Below are 24494 nucleotides of genomic sequence, written 5' to 3'. Positions count from 1 at the left end.
TTCCCCCTATTTTCAGAAACCATGTTTAGGGGGCGAATGGTAGTTCTTTTTGGTTTTTTCACCAAGCTGGTGGAATGTGGAAGTTCCCAGCCAGAGATCAAACCCGTGCCACAGCAGTGAAAACAAGGTCCTTAACCAGCTGAGCCACTGGGGAACTCTGTTTTTTTAAAGTCCTTTCAACCTAACAGAATGTTAGCTCCATTCAAGCGACACGATCAAGCATCTAAGCTTGGTCCCTGGAGGTGTGCTGAGAGGTCAGGGAACAGCTTGCAGGCCCACCTGCAAGAAGGATCTTTCAGTTAAGGGACGAGGCTGCAGCAGGGGGGACCACTCACCGTGTGTGTGTGTGTGTGTGTGTGTGTGCGCGCGCGCGTGCGCATGCAGGTGCGTAACAGAGCCTAGACGATGGAGGGAGAAGAACCAGAGTGAAGGAAGAAAGCTGTTTAATTCTCTGAATCCAGTCACTATAAATACCAAGTATTGAGACAGGCAAATGATTAGTCCAGTTCTCCCAGCTACTAATTTTGAAAACAGGGCAGAGGAATACAGTTCATAACTACACTGTGACTCAAAGGGGCAAACTTCCTTTTGAAAAGTAGAGACTATTAAAAAAAAGACAAAAAAGAAAAGTAGAGATTATGTAAATACATACACATTACATACTTGCATATACACATATATAGTATATGTGCACCTGTTAGCTTCCCATTAGTCATAAATGGCCCAAAAAGTACCTTGGGAAATAGAAGATATAATGTGTGTATGTATATATACACACACACATATAAATATATATTATATGTATAAATAGAATTATATATTATAATTACATATTATAATTAAATATATATTATATATAATTAAAGTATTATTGATTTACAATGTTGTATCAATTTCCGCTGTGCAGCAAAGGGACCCAGTCATATATATATATATACCTTTATACCTTCCAGAAGGGGAAGGACCTCGCGGAGGGAAGAAAGGATCCGTTTGCTTTTAAGTCCTTCTCATTAACTTGACAGATAGCTGAGGCCTTGCCATCAGCAGCTCAGGACTTTGAGGCCCAAGCTGAAGCACCCGGCAGCCCTCACCCCTTCCTGGCAGGGCTGAATATATACCTATATATATATATATATATACCTTTGAAGGTATAGTGTTTGATGAGATTACAGGCTTAATTCTTTTTCCTAAAGTCTGAAGTGATCAGAAGACTTTACGGTTCGGGGCGATTTGGAAGAATCACCTGTTCTCCAGAAGGAATGAGTCAGCACTACTATGTGGCCAACTCCAGTTGACCTGAAACACCTGGAATGGACCAGCCTCTGCCATGGCACCAGCAGCTAAGTGACTCCAGGGCTCCAGTCCCCAGGCAGCGCCAGCCCAGTGCTCTGGAGCCCCTGCTGGAGATGCCGCCCTTTAGATCAGTCCCAGTGATCGAACGCATCCTGCAGGCCACCCGGGGCCCCGAAGACGCCCAAGAAAGACCCTCACATACTCACACAGGTGTGTGTTCCCACACATACCCTATGTATAATTAATCAAGAATACAATTTAAATTCCAAACATTTTTGAGCTCTTCCTATTCCATTAATTACCTGGAATTCTCCAGAGATCAGTGATACAGCAAATGGAATGTTCTTTCAGCCAGAAGGTCAGGAATCTAGTCCCAATTTTGTTCCTCAATAGCCATGAATCCTAGCCATGAATATGCACGTATCCTAATTCAAGTTCCCTTCCTCATCACTGATATAAACACACATCAGCGCAGGGGTATATCACTCCCTTAGTTATGTGTGGGTGTGAGTGTGTGTGTTCTTTTAAAAGACAGTCTTTTATTTATTGATTTATTTTTTGGTATGGAACATCTCAGGGGATTATAGTTTTCCCAATTGTAAAATGTAATTTACATAGTAAGATCCCTCTTCTAATAGTAAAACCAAATTTACTCATTTAATCATGCACCTAGAGTTTCACACGGTCATTGGATTGAGCGTATCATTGAGAAAACAAGTCCTGTATTGGTTGTACTTTGTTGTATCCATGTGTGGCCAGAGGTACAAACGCAGGTTTTTAACACATAATAAATTTCGATTTCAGAAAAGTCATCACTCCACCTGTGAGGAAGCGACTTCTCACATTTCCTTCTGCCTGAGAGCTATCGGCATATCTGTGAGATTGACCCTTTCCCCCGCTGAATTTAAAGCTAAGTCGTTTTAGAAACCACGACACTTGCCAACATACAAGAATCGCTCCCTGAAAAATTTGTATCATTTGAACACAGAAAAGCAATTGTTCTAAATTTAATAAAAGCATTTTCCTCTCAAGCTCAAATCCTAGCAGCAGCCTAGAGGAGGATTTAATGTGTGAATTAGAAACTTCTGAAAACAGAGGCTTATGATGAAGACATTGCCGGATTTTTCTTTACAGCGTATTCGCTAATACTTTAGCCAATATATTTCTAAATGTCCCAAGAGACCACTTTCTAAGCCTCCTCTCTTCACCAACCCAATAACTCAAAGCACGGGCGTAATTTTCTTGAACCCTGGATTATATTCCCCCTTGGAAATGTCACCACTGTGACACCCTGTGAGCTTTTGCACTTCATCCTAATACTGGATACTGCCAATGGTAGGGCCCCCTTTAACCTGCAGCTCAAGCCCCCTTCTGCCTCCAGGTTCTGGAAGACATGGGCTCCCCGAATCTGACTGCATCCTGGACAACCTTCCTGGGCCAGCACAGGAGGAGAGGAATCACCTCACCCCCTTCCTCTGCAGGTTGTCACCTCGCAGCACAGCTTCTGGGGACACACAAACCCAGGTTCCAGTCCCAGCTCTGCCACATTCTCACTCCTGAGGCAGGTGCTCCGTCTTTCTGAGCTCGGCCTCCTCACCTGTAAAATGGGGGCAATAAGCGGCCCCAGGCTGTGGCCAAGGTGCCCCTTGATGCCCAGGGTGGCCAGGTGGGGTGGGTGGCACCTCCAAGCAGAGGCTGTTACTATTCTTTGAATCTCTGCTCCCCCCTGGGCTGCTTGGTGTCGGAAGGGGTGTCCAGCATGTTAAGTAAAGGTTCATTCTCTCAGAGGAGGGGGATCAGTTTTCCAGGATGCCAGAACACCCCGGCAGCAATCCCTGTACCTGGAGAGGCTTTAACCCGAGCCTTCATCTTACAGCCCTGGAAATTGCGCTGGTCACTCCAGGACTTGGGTCAGGAGTGCTTGCCAAGCTCTCTCCTTGCTGCCTCGCTGAGTAAGTCCAGTGCAAAACTGCAACCCCAACCCTCACACCCTGATCAGAAAGGACATCTGCCTTGAACTGGGAACGCTTTCCTAGAGAAGACCGCAGGGGGCAGCAGAGACTAGGAGGGCCCCAGATGGTTCGGCACAGACAGAAGCCCTGAGAGGGGGGTGACAGTGCTGTGATATTATCTCCATCCTCTAGCAGTTCCTCCCCAGAGCAGGAGGGACTCCACCCTGAGGGACAGAGTGGAACCTGCCTGTGGCAGAGCGAAGCCAGCAGCCAGGCGACTGTGGGATCCAGCTTTCGCCCAGCGGCAGGTGTAAGGTGGATGCGAGTGCTGAACCAAACCACCAGTTCAGGGCTGCTGGGGCCACGCCTTACGCCCTGTACCCCGCGGCCGCCACTTCAACCACAGGGCAGGTGGGCTCCAAGCCTTCGGACCTGCCATGATTCTCCATCACTTTTGGAGGGGGCGGGCTTGGAATTTCAGATCAGGTGGAATTTGGTAAGGGTCCTAAGAAATTCATGATTCTGCCTATGCCCTGTGTTTACAAACACATCTCTCAAAAGTAGGAAGGAGGGCTTTCAAAAACATGGCAGATGTATTCGATGGGAAGTCTGAGGTTTACCCACTAACAGTAGCTGGTTTTCTACAGCAGACTCAGGGTTGGTTCCTAACCAACCTGTTAAGAACTGCTGACTGTACAGCAGACATTCGCACCACGCTGTAAATCAACTATACGTTAATAAAAAAAAAAAAGTCCCCCAAGCGCTCTTACCATATGAAGAAATGTGCCTCCTCTTTAATAATCAAATAAACTCTATTTAAACCAAAAAAAAAAAAAAGGAACAGTGAAAACTGCTGTATAAATTACACTTGCACTGCCCTGATGCCAAAATTAGTATCTGATTCTACTAAATTATTTCTCTTACAGTCAGTTGCGAGTTTGATCCCATGGTTCTTATTTAAGAAGAGGCTTTCAATGCTTAAAATCTCAAAACTGGAGTTCCCATCGTGGCGCAGTGGTTAACGAATCCGACTAGGAACCATGAGGTTGCGGGTTCGGTCCCTGCCCTTGCTCAGTGGGTTAACGATCCGGCGCGTTGCCGTGAGCTGTGGTGTAGGTTGCAGACGTGGCTCGGATCCTGCGTTGCTGTGGCTCTGGCGTAGACCAGTGGCTACAGCTCCAATTCGACCCCTAGCCTGGGAACTTCCATATGCCGCAGGAGCAGCCCAAAGAAATAGCAAAAAAGACAAAAAAAAAATCTCAAAACTTAACATACACCTACCTTGAAGGCACCATCTGTTTTTGTTTTTTGGGTTTTTTTTTTTTTTTTTTGGTCTTTTTGTCTTTTTAGGGCCGCAGCCATGGCATGTGGAAGTTCCCAGGCTAGAGGGCCAATCCAAGCTATAGCTGCTGGCCTACACCACAGCCACAGCCACGCAGGATCCGAGCCGTTTCTTTGACCTACAGCACAGCTCACAGCAACGCCGGATCCTTAACCCACTGAGCAAGGCCAGGAATAGAACCCACGTCCTCATGAATACTAGTCGGGTTCGCTAACCACTCAGCCACAATGGGAACTCTGAAGGCACCATCTTTTGCTAAGTCATTGCGCAAGTCAAATAAGGTAGTTCACTTAATTTAAACAAAAAATTTAAGATCATCTAACACAAGATCCGGAAGGGGGAAAAAACTGTGTCCTTAAAGAGAGGTGAATGTTACAGACTCCCAATTATCAACATGTAAGATATTTTTATTCAAAAGTATCAAGCATAAGACACCCAGATCTGAAAGTTAATTAAAAGTTTCTCAAAGGGCAAATATCACCAAGTTTCTGGAAAGGACCTCATGGTCTGTTTACCTAAGGGGTAGGTGCAGAAGCCTAGGAAAGAGTGTGTCCTTGTGGGAAAACCTAAGCCCTTGAGAAACGTCTGGATAAACTGTAGCCTTGGAGCAGAAAATTTCAGTTAGCATAAGCAATCGATCAGAGAGACTCAGACACTTCAGTCAGAAGAGGTGAATCTCAGAAAAAGAGCCCAAGAGAGGAACATTTATAGGAATTTCTCAGCAACAACTTCACTATATAACCATTCCCGCTGGTTGCTCACAAAGCCTAAGATACAACTTCAGTCTACGCCCCAGGAGTAGACTCTTTCCCTCTTAATTATCCTCATCAGAGACTGAGCACAGTTGACTGCCCTTCTCTGCATAATAAATATTAAATGATCTCAGCCTCGAATCCTCCCGCCTAATGGTCCTCATTTCTTTATCTTTACTTCCCAGATCGCGTGCACCACATAATAAACTCACCAAATGCTAGTCTCCGCTCTGAACTCTCTCTCCGATGGCCTCCCCCCAACTAAATTGTGGGGCTCGGCACCCCATTTAGAGCTGAGGCTCGCACCACAATCTCTGCAGGGACTTAGCTCAAAGCCCTAGAACCTTCAACTGCCTCAAGCAAAAAGGTAAAATGCCACAGCTTATATGTTCGAGTGACTTTTTAAAACCTAGCTGTAAAATTCCAGGCGAGCCACCCAGTAATTTAGGCTCCACCTCATTTCAGTCATAATATCCATCCCTTGCTGTCAAAACAGTTTTCCTGATGCTCTAGTGGGAAATGCAAGCCTTCAAGTGTTGTCAAAATTCGGGTTGCCAAAATCATAGGGTAAAACCAAGTTCAAGGCCACACATCATTTTTTTTTTCTTTTAAAATAAGTGTTAATGCCAAGTTTGCAACATCTGGACCTATACCTCATTTCGATTTTTGAAATGCATCAGTCACAAATTTTATTTCAATATGGCAAAATATGTGGACCAAAATTTCAAAAAAAGGTAAACATTAAGTAACCCACACGAAGCTTTAAAAATGTGCAGAAAGTACTAAAAACGCCCTCCGAGTCCGCCACCAATGTCCTCACTAAGCAAACAGCCGGCCGCGCTGAGAATCAGCTGGCCCCTTCACCGCTAGAACGCCAACCGCACAGAAAGCAAAGATTTCGACCAAATATGGTTTGTCTCTCCTCAAATTCTCAGCATGACCACTAAAAATACGTTCACAAAAATCCAGCCGAGCATTGCTTTTCTCCCAAAGTGCTTCTCGGATTATAAAACAGCTTTGAAAGTTCGGCCTGACAAAGCAAATATGGTACTAGGAGGGAGACCTTGGAAGGCGACCACAGAAAGTCTCATTTAAATTCCTGGAAAGCACGGCTTCTCCCAATAGCGATTCCGATCGCCGATTCCAGCCAGGAGTTTAACTCCGTCCCCTCGCATCGCAAAATCCGGACAAGATGGATGTTACAATCCGCGCCCCCCAATGCATCAAATATCCTCTCGCTGGAAAGTAAAACAACTCAAAAGGAGGAGTTTTCCTCGCTAAAGTGCGCAAGAACGAACACCCGGGAAAGAAACCTTCTGCCCCAAAACGTTCCAGCTACGGAAAACTAGAAATCAATGGAACGCACTTGAAGCTCGAAGTGCAGTTTGGCCGAAGGGAGGGGGAGGGGAAAGTAGAGAAAAACAATTAAAAGATCTCGATTCCCTTCCAAAGCCTAAAGAAAAGACCGCGGTTACTGGGCCACTGGGGTACCCACACCGAGTCCGCCCGTCCCCAGCGCAAGCCTCTGGTGGGCTTACCTGAGAATGTCCCGCTTCTCCCCCCAAACCGCCCTCAATGTCCCCACACAGGGTGCTAACTCGGTGCTGAGCTGCGCCCTGGCTGCCGCGACCCCGCCTGGCACCGCCCGACCCCAAGCCCCGGATCGCCCACCTTCTCCGGACGCCGCGCCTCCCGGCGTCCGACCCCGCGGCGCTGGAGTCGGTGACGAGCGTGTCACATCTTCCTTCCCGGCAGCCGCCCGGGCGCGCGCCACGCGCTCCCACACTCGCCCCGACTGGAGCGGGGACCCGGGGCCCGGGCGCCCGACGCGCGCGCCGCTCAGCGGCTCCCGCCGGCCTCCGCCGAGCAGCCTTCCGGCGCCGCCTCGGAGCCCTGGCGACCCGCGCTCCCGTCCCGGGCGGCTGGCGGGGTCGCCTCTGGGCCAGAGCGCGCCGCGCCGGGGACTCGGCCTCTGGGGGAGCGGGGCGGGGCGGGGGGGCGACGCGGGGCTGCGCTCAGCCCGCGCCGCGCGCCTCATTGTTCCCGGCGGCTGCTCCTGGTCCCCGCGCCGAGCCTGCGCGCCCCGCCCCGCGTGCCCCTGCGGCCGCCCCGGGCCCCTCCGCCCGCGCGGCTGCCGCTGGCCTCCCCCTCCCCGCCCGGCTCACCTAGCCCGCGGCCCCGGGAAGTTCCCGGCTGCTCCCCGCGCCCCGGCTCCGCTGCCTGGCCGCGGCTGCGCAGGGGTGCCCGGCGGGGCGCTTCCCGGCTGCGCGCCGAGCCTGGCTCCCGGCAGAGAGTGGCCGCAGACTCGGGCGGAGCGGCGGCCTGAAAGGCAAGCCAGTCCCCGCCGCTGCCTCCAGCCAGCCTCGGTCCTCCGGGGGTCACCTGCACAGGCTCCGCCTGGCACGGCGAGTGGCACCCGCGGGCACTCGGGCCCCGCGGGCCGCAAGGATGCTGGAGAGAGGACGAGCCGTGAGTGGCGGGGAAGGGGTCCCGGAGCCTGGCCCCGCGGAAGTGAGTCTTTGTGCGCCCCGCTCTGACACACCCTCCCGCGGCGCTGAAGGCCGGGCTACCTGCGCGCCAGGCAGTGCCCGGGAGCCGGCCTGGTGGGGCGCCGGGGAGTGCAGCATCCTCTCGGGCCGCTCGCTCCCTTTGTTCCGCCCGCTCGGCCAGGCTCCGCGCCACCGCCCGGCCCTTGCTCCCGGGAGCCGGAGGTGGACTGGGAGCGAGCCACCTGCCACTGGGAATTCCGTCGGTCGGGTTCTCCCCACCGAACGCGACTGGCTCCCAGAGGACCAGCAAAGTTCACGGAACGGCGGCACCCGGACTGATGGCCTGGCGCGCGGAGAACCGGGCGCGGGAGCCGCGGGTGTGGCTGCGGATAGGGTGTCCGTCTGCTCGCGTGCGGAATGTCCATTTGTTGCCTCCAACCTCTGGTTCTTGAGAAGCGGCCGCAGCTGGTCCCGGGACCGAGACCGCGCCGCCCTTTGTTTGCTGGTAAACACCAGCCTTTGAACTTCAGCGCGCTCCTCTCATGTGCCTGGGAGGCGGTGGGCAGCTCCCCACCCCGTGGTCCTTAAGGCGGACCGAAAGAGCCCTTCGGGTGTGGGTGTGGGGCCCCCAGGTGGAGCAGGATTGAGTTGAAGATACTGCCAGGTAGTGGCCATCTCAGAGGGACCAGTTACACCTGCCCCCTACATCCCAGGCCCCCGCAGGGGGCTAACATTTTGGAGACGCAAATCCTTCACTAAATACACTATTTTAAAATTAGTGTGTACGTTCAGTGACCTAATTGTGGATTTTAGAAGAAAACCATGAACTGCATACCCAAGTCATGCAGTGTTTATTGAGTGCTTCCTAGGTGCTGGGGACACTGGGTTGGGCAGCAGAGGTGTAAAGTTTGGTTATCTCTCTTCTGCCCTCAAGAATCTTGCAGGAGAGTTCCCGAGGGGGGCTCAGTGGTTAACCAACCCGGCTAGTATCCATGAGGACGAGTGTTCGATCCCTGGCCTTGCTCAGTGGGTTAAGGATCCGGCATTGCTGTGAGTTGTGGTGTAAGTAGCAGGGCGACTGGGATCCCCTGTTGCTGTGGCTGTGGTGTAGGCCAGCAGCTACCGCTCCAATTTGAACCCTAGCCTGGGAATCTCCAGAAGTATGGAGTGCAGCCCTAAAAAGACCAAAAAAAAAAAAAAAAAAAGAAGAAGAAGAAGAAGCTTTCAGATATTAGCAGCATCACAGGGGTGCAACCCCATGGGCAGAATGCACCCCATACTCCATCAGAAGTGTGGACCTAGAGTGCTCCCTCAGTGTTGCCTGGTTTCTGACAGCTGGAATTTGGAGGAACTGCAAGAGGTCACAGGGATTGAAACAAGCATGTGTCCTAACTATGGACAATATGGCTACCAAAAAAGTGATGTGACAGAGTTCTGGGGCCATTGGGGTGGGAGTAATGTCCAAAAATCCACCCCTTATCTTCGAGGGGCCTGGCCAGGTTGAAAACTCTATGGGCCTTGGTTTTTCCTTCTGTGTAAGGCACCTAACAGTACCTGCCTTCAAAGTTTATCAGAAGAGGTAGCACTCAAGTGTTGTAATGTCTCCCTACTGCCTGGACTGTGATACTTAATAATTGAGGTAATGAATAAATAATGGTAGCTGTTATTAAAATACCTTAACCATGAAATAGAAAAATAATTTTCATGCCCTTCTTACAGCGTGTATGTATTTAAATGCTGCAGAAGTTGATGTCTTGATTACCTTAAGGAAATTTTCGTAAGACGTTTTAATGAGTGGCCAAATAACAATTAACTTTATGCTTGTAGAAAAATTACCACCTGAAGGCAATTATGCAAATCATTGTTGTAAAATTTTAAGTGGATTGAATCTCTTATTTACGGTTGGGGTAAATCAGTGAAGTGGGGCTAAATCGAGTTAATCTATTGCTTCCTAAAGAAATCAGAAAGCTAGTTGATATACATAAAGCTATCAACTCATGATTGTTTCTGTCAAAGTATATGGTAAATAAAATATTCTGACATCCTTTAATTGCTTAGAGGCACCCCAAGGAGGAGCAGATTATGTTTTTTGTTTTTTGTTTTTTTTTATTAGTCTACAGATTTTTGAGAAACTCCCAGGCTCTTCTGGCACTTTAATATTCCTGTCCTTAAGCAAAACCAAACCAAACCCAGAAGAAACTTATTCCTGAGGATCAGAATCTCGCTTGCAATTATCCATTTGCTCTTAACAAACTGAATTGCCTTTCATGATGTTAAACAGAGGGTCCACCACTGTGTTGCTTCTTATCCACTGTTGGTGGATGGATGATGGGCTGTGTTTCGTTGGGAACATTCTTTCCATTTTGAGGAGTTTGTCTTTGGTTAGCATCATTGGGAAGCTCCGTGAATCACCTAGCTGAGAAGTGTCTGGGTTTGGGCAGGAAATGAAGAGTGAATATTTTCTCACTGTAGCATTGCTGAATCTGGGGTCTTTGTTTCCACTTAACTGCTGTTCATAGAAAATCTTCCTCTCTTGTTATGCTGTTCACCTCTCACAATAAACCCACAGATTATTTTACAGATGGGGAAACTGAGGCTGGCACATATTTCTTTTTAGAACCATTTTCTTTAAGCATAAAGTCTGTAATGTCTTCAGGTTTTGATTTTCCTGAGACTGTCATTCTGTCCAGGAAACCAGTTCCTCAGCCAGGAAAATAACCTATAGACGTGTTCTTCATACCTAATCAGTGAAATAAATTTGTATGTGGTCCATGCAGAAATGAATTTTGGATAGTCACTTGTTTGGAGCCCATCAATCAATGTTAAAATCAGAAAAAAAATTTTTTTTTCCTAGCCATCCCATGTTTTTTTTTTCTTTTTAATTGTCATTTAGTCTTTATTTATTTTTTTATCTGATCACAAATAGTTTTTATTTTGTTAAGTAATCAAAGTCTTGATATTTATTACAGCAGTTAGATGCAAGTAATACATTTCTTTAGGAAAGGCTTGTTTTAGCCTACTTTTGTTTGTTTTTGGCCTCATGCGGCATGAGCAAGTTCTCAGGCTACCCAGGACATAGCAGTAACCAGAGCCACAGCTGGATCCTTAACCTACTGAGCCACAAGGGAACTCCAGGCTAGTATGTTTTGTTTAGGAGTCTCTTTTTTAAATTAATTATTTATGTATTTATTTTATTACTCAAATGAATTGATCACATCTGTAGTTGTATAATGATCATAACAATCCAATTTCACAGGATTTCCATCCCATAACCCAAGCTCATCCCCCCATCCCCCAAACTGTCTCCTCCGGAGACCATAAGTTTTTCAATGTCTGTGAGTCAGCATCTGTTCTGCAAAGAAGTTCAGTCTTTAGAAAGGTTAATAAGGAGACAACCACTAATAAGAACGAGCCTCAGGATTTTGGATGCTCTCGAGGCCAGAATCCTGGGCCTGCAGGAGCTAATACCAGCGTGCCTTTGATATTTTCAGATGGGGAGAAAAAGAGATCTTTTTTAGCATCAGATATAAGAAAGATGCCTTTTCAGCATCAGATGTAGAGAAGACACTGAGACGGGACTGGCTTCCCAAGGCTGCCCTTCCCACCCCCCTCCCCCCAGCTTGCACCCCCATCCCCCCCAGCCTGCTCCCTCCTCCCCGCCAGGCTGCCTCTCCATCCGCCCCCAGCCTGCACCTCCCCTCCCAGAGCTATTCTCCAGAAAGCAGAGCTGGCCTCAGGCAGGATCAGGGGTCACAGCCACACCTGCAGGACTGAGCTGGTGAAAACAAGTCAGGCTGTGAAAGAAATCCCCCTTTTCTAAACTTTGCCTTGGAGTCCACGACCTGATGGGACAGGACTCAAACCTGGGGCAGGGAGGTCTGGGTTTTCCTCCAACCCTGTCACCTTCGTGAAGCTGATTCTTTTCTGTGCCTCAGTGGCCTTGTCCGCAATGCAGACTAAACCCCCTTTCACAGTCATCTTCCAGAACCCGAGTACACATCACAAGCTCCCAGGCATCCACAGGGGCACTGCACTTCACAGTTTATGGAAATGCTTCTCCTCCCTCATCTCTGAGGAAATGAAGGTCTGATGGGATTGAAAGCCATCTACAGGTGGCCTTGCCACTTCTAAATGGTAAACAGTAATATTTAACACTGATGTTTTAAGGCTGCATTCTAAGCCCTTTATAATTATCAACTCATGGGTTTTTTAAAAATATTTTTTTAGTTTGTTTGTTTTTTGGCAGGGCCTGTGGTATGGGGAATTTCCTGGGCGAGGGATCGAACCCAAACCCCAGCAGAGACCTGAGCTGCTGCAGTGACCACACGGGATCCTTAACCCACTGTGCCACGGGGGAACTCCTGCCTTTTATTTTGAAATAATTAGAGAAAATTGGATAACCAATACCTACCCCCCACAACCAGATTCCCCAAACACTGACACTGGGCTGAGTTTGCTGTATCATCTTGTACTCCTGTTTATTTTGTCCTGAACTGCGGGAGGGCAAGTTGCTGTCGTCCTGCCCCTTTCCCCCTAAATACAGGCATCCTGCACTTTTTGTAAGTTTGCTTTTAGCCACTTTGCTTTTAGAAAAAACCTATATGAGTACCTGCTTTCGCTAACAGAGAGAAATCTTAGGATAATTTTTCACTTTTACAGAAAAAGGCGAAAAGTGGAAAGTTGTGTTCAGCATGTGTTTTGCACGAATGGTTGTAGCGGCAGCAAGATGGGCCTGGCCAACTTCCTTCCTGGAACCACTCAGCATCTCAGCATCTCCACATCTCAGCACCTCCGACTCTCAGCATCCAGCTTGAGCTGTGGTGCATCTGTGCTTTATCTGGTTTATTTCATGGACCTAAGGTACCTTTTTGCCTTTATGCTGTTGCAGTTTATGAACGCTTTCTTGGGACTGCGGTGCTTTCAGATAGCAGGGGAAACCCGTACTTTATTTTCCTCATTACAGGGACAGTCTCTTAAGCAACTAGGGAAATAATACTGTTACACTATTATCTAATCTCGGACCTTATTCAGATTTTACCAACTGTCCCGCTAATGTTCTATAGAGCAAATAATAATGGTAAACAATAAGGCCCAGGACCCAATTCAGAATCATCTGTTGTATTTAGTTGTTTCATCTCTTGGGTCTCTTTAATCTGGAACAGAGTTTCCTAAAGCTTAACGTTTTTGCAGAGTTCAGACCATTTATTTTTAAGTGCCCTCCATTTGGGCTTGTCTCTGGTGTCCTCACAGTCAAATTCAGATTAGCTTCCAGCTATGCTTTTTTTTTCCTTTTTTCTTTTTGGCCCCAAATACGGCAGTGCTATGTCCTTCTTAGAGTATCATTTCCAAACGACACACGATTCATTTGTTCCAATACTGACGAGCTTCACTTTTGTTACTGGGTTAAAGTGGCATCTGCCAGTTTTCTCTGCAGCAAAATTACTGTTCCTTTAGAACTAAAAGGAATTTGTGTGGAGACCATGTAGATACTCTGTTTCGCCTCAAACTTTCACTCACTGGTTTAAGCTTCGGATCAGGATACTCACCTGCATCTATGGCCATTTCCTAGTCCCATGTTGCCATAAGGAAGAGCTTTTTGTTCTTTCCCCTCATTTCTTGACTTCACAACACGCTTCTGATGCCAGGGTTTTTGTTTCCTTCTTTCTAAAGAGGAAACCGAAAGGTCACAGATGGAGGGAGCACACCGTCCCGGGTGACACAGACACATCCAGTGACCTGAAGTAACTTGGGCAACGCAGTAACTCAGAAGCCGTTTCCACACCTGGAGGGGAAATGAAAATAATCATCCGCAGAGCTGTTCAGTCTGATCACTGGTTCCATGAGACTTAGACTGGAAAAGTCAACTGACCACAAAAAGTCATTTGCACTGGGGGAAGGGACCCGTGCCTTTTGGATAGTCACTAGAAATCGCCTCAGTTGTATGTATATTATCATAGATCCTTTAGGACTAATGACCATATCGGGGCTAAGGCTTGCAGTTCGGAATTGGCAAATCCCTCAGTTAGGGTTTTGTGTCCACTATCAATAGAGAAACATTTTGTCAGAAGTGCCTACCCCAACTGTGCATCTAGTAATTGTTCAGTACTTTTATAATACTATAAATAATAACAATTATTACTCTTACTAGGCTGTGGTTAGGAGCTGGGAGTGTGCCCATTCTAGAGATAAGAAAATCCAGGTGTGGGGGGAGAGGATGGTGCAAGACTGCCTGTCACAAAGGAGCCTCCTGACCCCAAGCCCACGCCTTCAGCCCCTGTTTTCAGGCGCCAGCCGTCTGCCAGGGTCCGTTCCAGATCTGCAGATACAGACATCAGTGACAGAGCAGGTGTTTCTGTTTGGTTTGGTTTGGTCTCCTGTTTAAGACCAAATATCAGAACCTGTAACACCCAGACCATATCTGACAATAAAATTCTGCCCTATGATCTGCAGTAGCCAGACCAGAAAAGCCAAATCACAGCGTCTGTACAGTCAGACCCCAATAAGTGCCAGCTTCTCAAATCTTTGCCCCGTTTCCACCCTCACACCATTCCTGGAAAGCCACGTCTGCTCCCTACCCAGCCGCATAGGGTTCCCTGCTTCTAGTCAGCCTGAGGCTCTCCTCTAAAATTCATATGCTGAACCCTAACCCCTGATACCTGAGGATGTGCTGTATTTTGAGCTAGAGCCTTTCAAGAGATTATTAAGTTAAAATGAGGTCATTGGGGTGGGTATTAATGTAGTGTGACTGCTGTCCTTATACGAAGAGGAGCTCAGGACACAGAGAGACATCAGGGACCCTCTCACAGACAAGAGACCACGTGGGTCGGACAGGGCCAGAAGCTGGCCCTGTGCCAGACAAGGAGAGGTGCCTGGGAAGGAAGGGGCTGGGCCGACACCCTGATCTTGGACTTCTAGCGCCCAGAATGTGGGAAGTAACCACCCACCTTGAAGTCTTTCCTTATGGCAACCTATATAAGCTTCCCCGGGCCGCAGCCTCTAATCAAGGCATGCCCAGAAGCTTCCCTTCTTTTCTCCATCAACCTTTCCTACTCCTTTATCTGCCTCTGAGTCCCTGTCAAAATAAAGTGATGGTATCCAACTCCTCCACTCTTGCAGGCCCTGAATACCTAGCCTTTACTGCTTCTCATTTTTTTGTAAGGGGGGGGGGCATCTTCATTTGCACACAGGGAAATAGGGGACCCATCAGAAAGTTGCTAGAAGGGCACATAATTCCATCCTGAATCCTTAGGAGGATTTGGAGATGGACTGAAAATGAGTCAAGACATTTTCCTTTTAAAAATGGTCCCACGATGCAGTGGAAACAAATCTGACTGGTATCCATGAGGACGCAGGTTCGATTCCTGGCCTCTTCAGTGGGTTAAGAATCCAGCATTGCCATGAACTATGGGGCAGGTCGCAGATGTGGCTTGGATCCCGTGTGGCTGTGGTTGTGGCTGTGGCTGTGGCTGTGGTGTAGGCCAATGGCCATAACTTGAATTCGATCTCAGCCTGGGAACCTCCATATGCCACAGGTGCGGCCCTAAAAAGACAAAAAAATAAAAACAGTAATGAAATGAAATGGTCCCACGAGAACAAACAGCCCACATGTGATGTTTCTGTGATTACCTTTTCAAAGACCTCTCTCTAACAAGCGAGCAATATCATTAATTAAAACCTACCTCAACTGCTGGGTAATTTTCCCATTGATGAGCTCTGCCATTTGTTATCTCTCTTTCACAAAACACTAATCATTTTAGGATGAAGCAGTCTGTACTGCACACAATTACAACAGAGTGAAAAATAGCATTCCATTTCAGAAGTCTGAATCCAATGGCAGTTTAAAATTTTTTTCAGCCAATGATGGAAATGGTATGAGATGGCTTTAGTTATAGAAACTCATGGGTAATAATGGCACTTATCTAAGAGCCAGCAGGGGCATGAATGCAAATGGAAACTTTGGACCACTTTTTAAAACCCTGTTCATTTTTTTTTTTTTTAAAGAAGTACTAAGTTGCATGATGCGTCTCTTGTTCAACTCAAATTATTCTCCCCAACATATATCTAGGTCTCCTTTAACTAGAGCAGTTTAAAATCAATACTTGCTTCCCAAAAGAATTCTCACAGAGCTGAAACTGATGGTAAGTTCTGTGTTGAATCGCACAATTTAAATAGTCCTACATCTCTTAATTCAAATATCAACAAGAGTTAAGAAAAAGAGAATTTGCCAAGGTATGACATCCCACGCAAGAAAAAATTTTTAAATTTTTGAGGGCCTTGTCTTTGGCGGACCCATTATCCTGTGACATGAAAGCTTATGGGAAGGAATGGGATCGATGTCTTTCACCTTTTACTGTAGCAGAAGCTTAGGGTCACAATACCAACTGCTTGTTGTGAAAAGATTAGTGCTTTTAAAATTTACATTCTTGGAGGTCCCGTCGTGGTGCAGTGCAAATGAATCCGACTAGGATCCATGAGGATGCGGGTTCGATCCCTGGCCTCTGTCAGTGGGTTAAGGATCCGGCGTTGCCGCGAGCTGTGGTGTAGGTCGCAAATGTGGCTCAGATATGGCGTGGCTGTGGCTGTGGTGTAGGCCAGAGTCTGTAGCTCCAATTCGACTCCCAGCCTGGGAACCTCCATATGCCACGGTGCGGCCTTAAAAAGCAAAAATAAATAAATAAAAATAAGTAAAATTTACCTTCTTTTTTTTCTTTTTTAGGGCCGCATCTACAACAACACCGATCCTTTAACCCACTCTGTGGGGCTGGGGAACAACCTGTGTCCTGGTGCTGCTGAGACGCCACCAATCCCGTTGGGCTACAGCAGAACGCCTGGAGAGGATATTCTAATATATTGAATCATTGAGAAATGATAAAAGGAGAAGTCCATACACATTCATGATTTTCCTTTTTTTAAAAAATTTTTTGAGAATGATAACATCCCCTGAGGAGCCCTCTTGAAGGAAGAGAACAGAGACGTCAGCATCCTGGGTTGTTCTCATGCCCACAGACACTTTCCGTGGGGGAGCAGTGACCCCAAGCGTGGCCCGGGGTCCTCAAGACCCTCTCCAAAAGGGTTCCTAGGGTCAAAACTATTTTCATAATACCAGAGATTTGTTCCTTTTTCAGTCTCCTGCTCTCCTGATTGTACAGGGGAATTTTCTAGAAGCTGATAGTGCAGACTGATTGAGCAGACTGACTACAGACTGATGGTGCAGACTGACGGTGGAGACTAACTGCAGACTGAGTGCAGACTGATGGTGCAGACTGATTGCAGACTGATTGCAGAAGCAGCTATGAACATTCACCTGTATTGTTAGCCAGATATTACAGCAATTTGCAGAAATGGAAGCAATGTTACTCTCCTGCCTAGGTTTTTTGGTTTTGTTTTGGAAACCATAGTTATATTTTCACAAAAATGTGTGACTGGCATGACCAGGTAATAATAGCTTATTATAATTGTAATGTTTAAATGAACTACATGGTTTAAAAGTTCCTCAGTTTTAATTTGGGGAAATATGCAATCGCTCTAACCCAACAAATAATTACAGTTGATTTGCATAGACAAAACCACGTACCTAAAAGTTGGGATCCTCAATAGTTTTTAAGAACAGAAAGAAGTCCCCAGATAAAAAGGTTTGAGAACTCCTATACTGGAGCCCATTTGTCCTTGAGAATGTTCTAGAACATGGGGCCCCCTGGTTGGTGGGCAGTGGTCTGAGCTCCACTTGTCTTTCCTCTGCTCTGCCCACCTCAGTAAGTGCCATGGACCCTGTATCACCCTGCAGGCTGGTGTAGCCTGGCTGTCCTGCTCTGTCCCCTTCCTGACACACCTGCTCCCTGGACCCTCTGCCTGGTGTCTACCCTCCAGCAGCCCTTTTTCATCCTTCACATCTTAGCTTCGAGGAAACCTCCTGACACCCCAGACCCAGTTAGGTCCTTTAACAATATAACTTCGTGGCACAGAGTGTCTTTCTTTTGATACAGGTGACAAAACTAATTACACTCAACACATGTTCATTCCGGGACCTGCTCTAGGTGCTAGGAAACATCAGAGAGGACATCACACATACAGGTAAACACACTCATTGTATAACGTGCCCTCACCTTGTCACACAGAAACTATTGTACAGTCGGGTCTTCCTGCCTCTAATTTCTCCCCAGTTCAATCCATCCTTCATGGCCACCATGTTGTATTCCTAAAAAACATATAGAATTATGTATATATTTCTGTATATAATTACATATGCATTTATGTATATAATTAATTCATGCATTTATCTATTTATATTTATATTTGCATACTTTACATACATACTACTCACGTCTATCATGTTTTCTATTACATACACACACACACAGACACAGTTAAACTTATCTATCTCTAGGCACAGATATATCTGCCTATCATATCAACATATTTAGATGCAGATTTGCCAATCTGCCTTGCCCTCTTGGAGACCATCTTTGGTTCTCTAATGCCTTCAGAATAAAAGCTAAACACTTTTTTTTCGTCTTTTGTCTTTTGATGGCTGCACCCTTGGCATATGGAGATCTAGACCCCAGGCTAGGGGTCTAATGGGAGCTGTTGCTGCCAGCCTATGCCAGGGCCACAGCAACGCCAGATCGCCATGTCTGCGACATACACCACAGCTCCCGGCAACGCCAGATCACACTGAGCGAGGCCAGGGATCAAACCCGCAACCTCATGGTTCCAATTGCATTTGTTTCCCCTGAGCCATGATAGGAACTCCACTAAACACTTTTAAAGTCGCATTCAGTCTTCACCTGCTGGTTCAAACGTCATTTCCCAGACTATTTTCTGCCCCCCTCCCCAAATGTAATTTTTTTCCATATTGGAAAAATAACAAAATTGGTCCTTTATGAAACAAAATATTCCATTTCGCTGTGTCTTTATTCTTTCGCTAATTAGATCCATGGGGCTCAAACTGTGTGAGGTGACATGGACCCCACGGAAACTCACTGAGAGGCTGCAGGAAGGTTTAACTTTTCAAGGGAAGCACAGTGATGCTTGGCCCCTGTGGGATAACATGGTTTGACGGTCTCTCCATTAGACTGTGCAGCACTTACTGAAGATGTCATCTCTCTCTGAAATCACATTTCTGGAAGTTGTTGGGATTAAAAGTAAGTATTATGTGAAAACCCAAGTGGAATCAGATATAGAGGCTCCATCCGATCCCAAGCTTGCGAAGTCATACAGCGCCCAGCAGGCATACACATGAAGTCATTATTGATATTTAGGAATGAAGTAGAAGTATTTTCTCCTGACTACCACAGTTTCATGAGTTGATCAATTCATAACCTTTTACAATGTGTGTTTTGTTTAAAGACATCTTGTTTAATATACATGGTTGACTCATTAGCAATGAACCACAACTGAGCATCTCAGGATACAGACCTGAAGGAAGTGGTGTCTCACGCAGGTGTTTTCAGCTTTCAGAAGTTTGCCCATAATGTAGCTTAGCATGTGTTTCTTTGGTTTGCTTCTGTTTGGAGATTGTTCATTTCTTGATTTGTAGGGTTATACCTGTTGGCAAGTTTAGGAAGTGTTCAGTCCTGATTTCTTTTCTTTTCTTTTCTTTTTTTTTTTTTCCGCCTTTTCTTGGGCTGCTCCCGAGGCATATGGAGGTTCCCAGGCTAGGGGTCTAATCGGAGCTGTAGTCACCAGCCTATACTACAGCCACAGCAACGTGGGATCCAAGCTGCGTCTGTAACCTACACCACAGCTCACGGCAACGCTGGATCCTTAACCCACTGAGCAAGGCCAGGGATCAAACCTGCAACCTCATGGTTCTTAGTCCAATTCGTTAACCACTGAGCCACAACGGGAACTCCCTGATTTCCTTTATTTCCATCCCCCTTTTGATCTCCTGGGATTAGGATGACACAACTGTTAGAACTTTTGTTGCAATCCCACATGTCTCGGGGACCCTATTAAATTTTCTTCTGCTATTTTCTCTCTGTGTGGTTCATATTTGGTAATTTTTACTATTCTATCTTCAAGTTGACTGATTCTTCTTTCCTGTCCATTCTACGGTTGCTCCCATCACTGAGTTTTTTTATTTCTATCCCATCACTGGTTATTATACTTTTTAGTTCTAAACTTTTGTTTCTTCTTTATATCTTCTACATCTTTTCTGAGATTTCCTATTTTTTAAATTGGTGGCAGGCTTTTCATATTTGGTCAGCGAGGCATATTCATGATGGCTGCTTTAAATCCTTGTCAGATCATTTTAATGACTGTATCGTCTTGGTGTTGATGTTCACTGATTGTCTTTCCTCATCTGATATTTGTATGACAAGCGATTTTTAAAAAATTAAAACCTGGATATTTGGGGGTATTATACGATTCAGAATCTTATTTAAGTCCTGTGTTTTGGCAGAGCTTCTCTGGCTACTCCACTGGGAGGAAGAGGGTATTACCTTGTGAGATCCCAGTGGTGGTGCAAGTCTAGATTTTCTCTCTCTCTCTCTCTTTTTTCTTTTTTGTAATGATTTTTTTTCCATTGTAGCTGTTTTACAGTGTTCTGTCAATTTTCTACTGTACAGCAAGGTGACCCAGTCACACATACATCCTTTTTTCTCACATTATCCTCCATCATGCGCCATCATAAGTGACTAGATAGAGTTCCCAGTGCTAGACAGCAGAATTTCATTGCTTATCCATTCCAAGGCAATAGTCCGCATCTATTAACCCCAAATTCTCAATCCATCCCACTCCCACTCCCACCCCCTCCCCCTTGGCAACCCCAAGTCTATTCTCCATGTCCATGATTTTCTTTTCTGTGGAAAGGTTCATTTGTGCCATATATTAGATTCCACATATAAGTGATATCATATGGTATTTGTATTTCTCTTTCTGACTTACTTCACTCAGGATGAGAGTCTCTAGTTGCATCCATGTTGCTGCAAATGGCATTATTTTGTTCTTTTTGATGACTGAGTAGTATTCCATTGTGTATACATACGCATCCTCTTAATCCAATCATCTGTCGATGGACATTAAAGTTGTTTCCATGTCTTAACTATTGTGAATAGTGCTGCAGTGAACATACGGGTGCATGTGTCTTTTTCAAGGAAAATTTTGTCTGGATATATGCCCAAGAGCAAGTCTAGACTCTCCACTTGGCCTCCTTGGGGGCGGAGTGGGACACTTTGGATTTCTGGGTGGGGGTGGGATTTATGTAACCCCCCAGGAATCTGCTGACACTACCTTGGCAGCCTGGCATACTGTTCTTTCTTGATGTATTAAAAGTGATAGATCTAAAGGTATTTTTCTGTCAACAAGCAATTCATGAGCCAAGAGGAAAACTGTATTTAGGCCAGATGACCATTCTGGCTGATTCTCTCTTGAGACAATAAGATACTGTTATGAACAGGGAGCACCTTTGTGAATGCAGAGCCCACAGCCATTAGGCAGAGCGAAAGTTCTGCTTACAGAAAGCTTTGCCAATTGTTTGAATTTGGTTTCCCCAGAAGCAGGCCTTTAGACAAGTGCAAGTGTTTTTGGAGGCGATCCCGGGAAACATCGGTAGGAGGGGGATTGGAGAAGGAAGGCAGAGGCATAAAGAGGCCAATAAAGAGAGTATTGTGCAGCACATCACAGCATCACAACCCAGAGCTCAATTCTGCAGGAGCTCCATGGGCACTAGCATAGCACACTCAGCTCAGAACGTGATGGAGTAGGGGGTTCCCGCATTAGTTCCTGTTCAAGGTCTGGGGTTGCTTGAGGGGTAGGTGGGATGGAAGGGGGTGTTAATTCTTTGATGCTGGCTAAGAGGACCACAGCCGCCAGAGAAAGTCCCCAGGCACAGACGTGAAATGGTGGCAGCTGGAAGTCAGCCTGGCGCACTGCCATGGCCAGGCCTGGTGGACTCTGAGCACCTACAGCATCAGCACCCCCAGCCGAGCAGGCATCTAGACAGTACCCAAGTACCCTTGGCACACTGTGGCACAGTCTAAAATCCCCAGTGAAAGGGGAATGTCGCTTTTAGCTGGAGCCCTCCCTCCCTAACTTTTCCTTCTGCACTTGCTGTTCAGGATGGTGCTTCTCTGCGTCCTGTGTCAGCAACGTCATTGCCCTTTGTGAGACCTTCAAGAACAGGTCCCAGGGCTCTTGAGTGACCTCACATCTCATCACTCTCAGACAGCTTCAGACAAATCCACCACGAGATGTTATTACCACTGTAGGCTGTCACCTTCTAAGAGGGGAAGGAAGGACTGTCCAAAGGCATTCTTTCACTGGGGATTTTAGACTGTGCCACAGTGTGCCAAGGGAGCAGTTCAGTGCCCTCTAGATGCCTGCTTGGCTGGTGGTGCTGATACTGTAGGTGCTCAGAGTCCATCAGGCCTGGCCATGGCAATGCGCCAGGCTGACTTCCAGCTGCTACCATTTCGTCTCTGGGCCTGGGGACTTCCTCTGGCAGCTGTGGTCCTCTTAGCCAGCATCTCAGTGGCAGCTGAGCCCTTGAGAGTTGCTGCCCTCTGCAGGCTGGGAGGGGAACACCTGTAATTTCCAGGGGGTGGCCTCACACAGCCCTTCTAGAGCCAGTGTCGTTCTGGCTTCCGCTGAAGGGCCAGCAGCCTCCTGGGAAGGTTCCATTGGGCCAGGGAGCCATGTCGATGAGGAAATTAACACCAGGCCCTGGACTTTTAATGCAAATACCTGGAAGCCAGAGGTCCATCCTTTCCTGAGCCACTGGATGCTTTGGGAGGAAATAATTTAACACCGTGGTTCTTCATCTGCCAAGAAAGTGAAAATAATATTGAGCTCCCACACTGGGGCATTGTAAGAATCAATCAAAAAGATAATTGTTTAATTTTCCCTACAATCACATAGGATGCTTTCCTGGCTGGGAACCACATGACACTTTAAAAGAGGGAAGTGCCGTTTCTGCTCCTTGGGTACTGGAAGCCTTAGAAAAATGTAAGAAGATCCCAATTTAAATGTCTAGAGGAGATGGTGTCCGCTACTTCCTGAAACATAATAGCAATTTAACCCTTTTTCTGTGTTTTATCTTGGCCTGTAGTGTAAGACTACGGAACCAAACAATGAAAATACTTTTAAATGCCTTAAACACATCTGTCAAAATACTCACATGATTAGAAACCTCACGTAAGAAATCCGGGATTCATTTGAAGATAAAAATTCCCTTCCTCTGCCACTTCTAGTGGCAATCAAAAAGGGCACTGCTTTTGACTTAAGAAATAGGATTCGAAGCCAGTCTGTGAAACCAGGCCAAGACTTTTTCCAAATCTGGCTTAGCTTGAAAGAAAATATTTTTGGATAGGCACCAAGCATTTTGATATTCGTTTAATGTCAGACCAAAAGCATTAATACACCCAGAAGCTGGTTTTAGGTATATGTGCCCTATAGCCAATGTTTTGAATGATTCAGCAAACTGTGTTTTTGATTCAGCATTTATATTGGCTTCCTAAGGTTGCAGCCACAAATGCCCAAGAACGTGGTCACTTATGATAGAATTTGTTCTTCCTCAGTTTGGAGGCCAGAGGCTGAGGATCCAGGTTCTGGTCTGAAGGGTGTAGAGGAGAGCCCCTCCTGGCTCCCCTCAGCCTCTGCTGGCTCCGCGTGTTCCTTTTCCTGGCTGCATCACTTGTGTCTGTCTTCACATGGCTGACCCCTCTGTGTCCCTCCTCTGTGACATTGGTCATTGGATTTAAGGCTCACCCAGATAATCCAGGATGGCCTTGTCTCAAGCTCTTTAGCTTAATTACATCTTCAGAGACCCTTTTCCAAACAAGGTCATGTTCATAGTTTGCCAGGTTAGGACCTGACCTGTCTTTATGGACCCTCCTTCAATCCACTATAGCATTTCTCTTTCTCTGTTTTTAATTTAATTTAATTGTTATTTTATTTATTTATTTTTATGGCTGCACCTATAACACATGGAAGTTCCCAGGCCAGGGACTGAATCCAAACTGCTGCTGCAGCAACACCAGCTCTTTTAACCCACTAGATGAGCCAGGGATCAGACCTGTGCCTCTACAGCTGCTGTATCGGGGTTCTTAACCCTCTGTGCCACAGTGAGACCTCCTTTTTTTTTTTAATGTGTTTCCCTGGATTAAAATTATGGTAAAATTAAGGTTGTATCGGAAGAGCAGACACCTTTATATTTCCCCTTTCCAGCATTTCTGCTCTTTGAGAAGAGACGTTACTTACAGGCTTGCAAATCCTTCTGAAGGTTTGTTCTCTGCGAGTGGAAGCATCCTCCGCGAGGCCAGAAGCAGGGCTCCAAGCGCAAAGTCAGAACCCAGAAATGAGGCCTCGGTGGATTCCCCGCCCAGTCAGGGGGAAGGACTCTGAATAGCTGGTCCCGTGTCATGTGACCACCCGTGAGCCTCTGCCTGGTGTGTGGACAGAGCTGAGATGCCTAGCGAAGAGAAAATGGTTTCCCCAGGTTCTGGACTTGCTTCTCAGGTTGTCGGTCTGGGGGGAAAGGAGCGGGTCAGTTACCAGAGGAAGAACAGGGAGTAGAGAGGGATCCAAACCTAAATCCCAAAGTTGATCTGCTTTGTGTTGAGACCCTGTTTCCTTGGCATGTCTAAGCAGCCTGACGGTAGCTCCTTTCTGGATCTGTAGACACCCTGGGCCACCACTTCACTGCCAAACAGAGTAACTGATGCCACAG

At 46.7% G+C, this 24494-nt stretch overlaps 1 protein-coding gene and 1 long non-coding RNA gene across 2 annotated transcripts in view; one reads left to right on the top strand and one right to left on the bottom strand.

The window, feature by feature from the left end:
* The window catches only part of ST6GAL2 (ST6 beta-galactoside alpha-2,6-sialyltransferase 2), a 71077-nt gene extending 63940 nt beyond the window's left edge, over window positions 1-7137 (bottom strand). Inside the window, exon 1 of the mRNA XM_047781305.1 lies at window positions 7011-7137. The gene's annotated coding sequence lies outside the window, so the exon portion shown is untranslated. The remainder of the gene's footprint in view (window positions 1-7010) is intronic.
* Window positions 7138-7556: 419 nt separating this feature from the next.
* On the top strand, window positions 7557-17319 carry LOC125126792 (uncharacterized). Its single transcript, XR_007134785.1, has 3 exons — window positions 7557-7850; window positions 12488-12688; window positions 16545-17319. It is a non-coding gene; the product is annotated as an uncharacterized LOC125126792 (long non-coding RNA).
* Window positions 17320-24494: the final 7175 nt, after the last annotated feature.

The sequence above is a fragment of the Phacochoerus africanus genome, chromosome 5 (assembly GCF_016906955.1).
Source record: "Phacochoerus africanus isolate WHEZ1 chromosome 5, ROS_Pafr_v1, whole genome shotgun sequence".
Taxonomy (NCBI): Eukaryota; Metazoa; Chordata; class Mammalia; order Artiodactyla; family Suidae; genus Phacochoerus; species Phacochoerus africanus.
The sequence above is the reverse complement of the archived record's forward strand: the minus strand, read 5'-3'. Positions and strand labels throughout refer to the sequence as shown.